Raw genomic sequence first — 5,057 nt, 5'->3', positions numbered from 1 at the left:
ATACGCTCCAACAAACGGTTGGTCTCCCGCTTGTTTCTCTCAGCTTCCATCATAACCTCGGCTAGTGAAGGAGGATGAGGCAGATTTTCATTCCTGCCTTCACTGCCTTCGGCCTGCTCTTGAGAAGCAGGGTTAGCGCGCATGTTGACCATCCTAGGTAAACAAGACAATGATTTAGTCAGGATGATAAAATTCCGACATAGGATAAAAATGTAAGGAATAACTCAAAATGCAAGATGATCATCCGTATGACATGGTAGATACAGAAACTGCTTCTTTATTCCATCGTCATACACACCATACAGGGTTTGGTACAAGACCAAACAAAGTCCTATTACGGTGAAAAGAGGATTACATCTCATCGGAGGCATTCCAAGCTCCTATACATTATTTTTCCACACCTCCGGAAAGAGTACAAACTAGGTCATATCCCACGAGTCACGCGGGACGATAGACGACACAGCTAGTGCGAACTAGTGATACTACCACTAACTTAGACCGATCCGTAGTAGTCCTCGTAGAAGTCACCTCCACAGCCTGGAAGCTCAACATGATCATCCGGAAACAGACGATCTCGCGGAGCTTGTGGACCATAGGGGCTAGGATGAGGTCTTGGACCAACAAACGGTGGCCTGCGGGGACCGCGAGGTGGGGTGATGCCTCCTACATCACGCCAAACCATCACGTCTGGCAGAGCAGATCTCACAGGATAGAGATCGCGCATATCCGAACATCCAGCTTGCACCGCCGGTGCGAACCGAGTCAATGTGGCCCAGTGGTCAGCACGGGTATTGAAGAGCTCTAACCTCAAGGCCCGATTTTCATGGTCCTTATCCTCGAGCATCTCAGCAGTGGTGCGAGTCCGTGAATCCTCCTGAGTGGGGTCAGCATAAATAGCCTGGAGATACCCTTGTGCTCCCGGAAGTGATCCTGGCATATATCGGAAATCAGAGTCCCGAAATATACCAGATCTGACTCGCATAATGGTCATCATAGAGTAGGCGGCGTCCTGCACAGCAATCTCAATAGTAACCCCGAGTCCATAGGAGCAGTGAAGAGGCTCGGTGGATCCAGGATAAGATGGAAATATCCTGACAGTGCAGAGATACTGGCTTTGATTAAAGTCTCGGAATTGCTCTTCGACCGTGTACTCAGGATACCAGCGGTATCCAGCCTCAGTCATTACCCTGACCAACTTGGCAGTATGGCCGGGTACATCTAGGCATCGAGTCAGGCGAACCACTTGATTGAGGTCGCGAGTGGCCATCTGAAAGCACAATCATAATGCAAAGGCATTAGAATTTCTAGCGAAATTCCGGCAGCATAACAGCTGTAAATGCTCAAGAAGGATTTTGAGACATTTGACAAAGGATTTCATACACACTCAACATCATCATATCAAAGTTCTGAATCCATTCTAACAACATAATGTGGTAGTAGAACTGAACTAGGCTTGTATCCATCAAACTTATAAGGTACTACTGATTAGTAACACGTGATCCTGATAGAGAGAATAGATCCTAATTCCTTAACCCCCGGTGGAAGAATGGACTGACTCAGATCAGAATGTCATAAGATAAAGGAGTAAAAAGAGCCTTACGTTCCAACCCACAAACAATTCCCCTACATATAACTAAAGAATTTCTAGACTCAACATCGACCAGTTTGGCTTGGAGAACCTACAGGCAGTCCGGCTCTGATGCCAACGCTGTCAGGACCCCGACTCGATGTCACATCGATCTAGCCGGTAACACCTCATATCACTTTGCGGCCTCACGCACGGTATCCCCACGGGTGTCGCCTTACCTCTGCCCGGGACCGTTTGCGCCTTTTGGCTCACGTATATGATGGTGTCGCTAGCATCCATATGATAAAGAGCCCGGGCTGACATGACTAGTCGTAAACCCAAAGTGGCACAGACTTACAGGGACAGGCATCCATGACCCAGCTTCGAACGTGTCGGTCATCAGCAAGTGGGTCCGGGCTGTAGCACTGGGCTAGCAGGACTCCGGTAAACCGGGCTGTAGCGGGCTAACAGGACTCCGGTACTCAAAGCGTGACATTTCCCCGAAGGGACAGACACAGGAACGAAGAAGGACACATGCCGGCCTGCCTAAGTGTTCCAGAGCAGTAGCAAGCTACCATGGCTCAGCGGTAACACTAGGAGACATTTCCCGGTAAGAGAGGCTACTAAAGATAAACAACTAGATAGTCAGATCCCACACATACCAAGCATTTCAATCACACACAATATGCTCGATATGTGCAAATACAACGAAGCATCACAACATGACTCTACGACACAAGTACTTTATTTAAGGCTCAGGGAGCCATACATAACATACACAAAGGTACGGGTCTCACGACCCAACATACAAGTCATACAGTCATACAAACCAGCAGCAGAAGTAACTTGTCTGAGTACAGACAACTAGTAAAATAAAAGAGGCTTGGAAAGCCTAACTATACTACGTGGTCCTTCACAAGCTCAGGGTCACCACCTGGGTCTTTAGCCTACTCGTTGATGTCAATGTCTACATAGAACCCATCAGAAGGGGTTGCAGCGTCTTCTGTAAAAATGTAGATTATAGCAACATGAGTACAAAGGTACTCAGCAAGACTTACATCAGATCCTACATACATGCATGTTATCAAGAAGGGTTGGTGGAGTTATTGCAGCAAGCCAGCCTTGACTCTTGGCTAGACTATCCTACGATACTCCAACTTGAAATGGTTTTGCGCACACGAGTCCACTACTCACCAATTCAATACACTACCGAGGATCCGCCTCCGTCTTCCTACGGAAGAGCCATCCTCGGCACTCACACTTATCTTGAGGCTTTTAGCAGTTTCCATTTACTTGTCTATGAACTGTATAGGCAACCAAGTAGTCCTTTACCGCGGACGCGGCTATTCGAATAGATTATGATAACCCTGCAGGGGTGTACTTCTTCATACATGTTTCCACCACTTAGCGTCTGCACACGACATGTGCTCGGCAGACTTCAAGCGAAAGCCGACGTGGGTGTAGACCATGACCTACCTAAACACTTAAGCCTCTAGTCCAGGTTTATCGCCTATTCAGGTTCCATCCGCAGGGAGTCCGGCCGAGGTTTCCCATACGGCCCCGAACGATGTGAACAGGGTTCCCGAGATACCTAACGGGTATTCGGTACACCCGTCCACGTACCTACCGCATGACAGCCCACCCCTATGGTCAGCGCTGTCCACGGCCTCCAGTAGGCTACAAACACCAGAAACTACTTGCAACTCCTGGACAGAGAGCTAGGGTGAATAAGAAGTCGAGCGGGGTCATATCTCAGGGCCCAATGCATGGTAGCAGCTGTATCTTAAATCACACATACAGATCTCAGTGCTTAAGGTCGGCTTCAATGAAACAACCCACCATGTACTCCTACATGGCCTCTCATCGATACCTTTACCAAATCGTGTTCACCACACCACTCTCATTACCGACATAATCATTTCACTCTAGCCATCACCCAGATGAACCAGACCCGACACGACTCTAAGCATAGCAGGCATAGCAAGGTAGGAACAACACATACATATGGCTCAATCAACTCCTACACATGCTAGTGGGTTTCATCTAGTTACTGTGGCAATGACAGGTCATGCAGAGGAAATGGGTTCAACTACCGTAGCACACAGCAGTTTGAATCGCGTTGTCTTAATGCAGTAAAAGAGAGCAGGAGCGAGAACATGGGATTGTATCGATATGATCAAATGGTTGGTTGCTTGCCTGATGGTTCGATGCACTGATACGGTTCTTCGTTAGGGTAATCACGGTACTCCTCAGAGGCAGAACCTGTCGCGAAGGACACCGATACACAACCATCACCAAACAATGTGCGACAATATGATGCATGCATGAAACATAGCAATATGAGTGTGTTGGGCTAATGCAACTAAAACCAGAAGGATTTGAACAAATTTGAATCATAGATTCAAATTTCAAACTCAAACATGGCCTTTTAAGTGCTTTTCCTTGTTCTACTTAAAACATCAATTTAACTTGTTTAATCATGCATGAAAATAGTACAGATGGATAGGTTGGATTTTTCTGATCATTTTTCATATATAATTTGTCCAATTTGGAGTTACAGAATAAAAGTTATGAAATTTTGAAGTTTAAATAATATTCTGGAATTTCCTGATTTAATTTAAATCCAGAAAATCAATTATTGCGTCAGCCTGACGTCAGTGTGACGTCAGCAGGTCAACGGAACTGGTCCAGGTCAAACCTGACAGTGGGTCCCACGTGTCAGGGTGATTAATTTAATTAAAGTTAATTAAAACTAAACCTGTTTAATTAACAGGGCTGGGCCCCACCTGTCACTGACTCAGGGCAGTCAACCAGGGCCCACCCGTGGTCAAACCCGGGTCGGCTGCACCGGCGTTTAGCCGCCGGCGAGCCCGACACGGCGGCGGAAGTGGTTTTGGTCGTTCCGGCCACCAAATGGGTCGCCGAGACCACCGGAGTGGAGCTGGGGACGAGCCGCAGCTCTTGGTGGAGTCCGTTGGGGTCGGGGTGGCCGGAGTTGGCGCCGGCGACGACTTTGGCGGCGATCGGGGTTCGGCCGAAGACGAACTTGACGCTAGAGGGGTCGGTGAGGCTCGGGGAGTGGCTAGCTAGATGCTAAGTGACACGGTGAGCATGATGGACACCAGTTTGTAGCCGGAGGATGACCGGGAGCACGTCGGCGACGAGCTCCACGGCGGTGGGTGCGGTTGAGCTCCGGGAGGTTGCTACACGGCTCGGGAGCAAGAACGGAAGGGAGGGGAAGATGGCTAAGCTCACAGTGAGTGCGACGGAGTCCTTGGTGCGGCCGGAGATGGACCGGAGCGACGACGGCGTTGAAGGGGATCTCCGGCGACGACGGTTCGGGCGAGGTCGTTGCGGTGGACTCGGGCGTTGCGAGCGCTCGGGGCTCGGCTGCTCGATGAAGTGGACAGCGGCGGAGCTCCTGAACACGGTGAGAGGACGCACGGGCGGCGGGGAGCACGGCTACGACGAAGGCACGGCGATGGTGGCG

This window comes from Triticum dicoccoides, chromosome 4B (assembly GCF_002162155.2).
Source record: "Triticum dicoccoides isolate Atlit2015 ecotype Zavitan chromosome 4B, WEW_v2.0, whole genome shotgun sequence".
NCBI classification, from domain to species: domain Eukaryota; kingdom Viridiplantae; phylum Streptophyta; class Magnoliopsida; order Poales; family Poaceae; genus Triticum; species Triticum dicoccoides.
The sequence above is the reverse complement of the archived record's forward strand: the minus strand, read 5'-3'. Positions refer to the sequence as shown.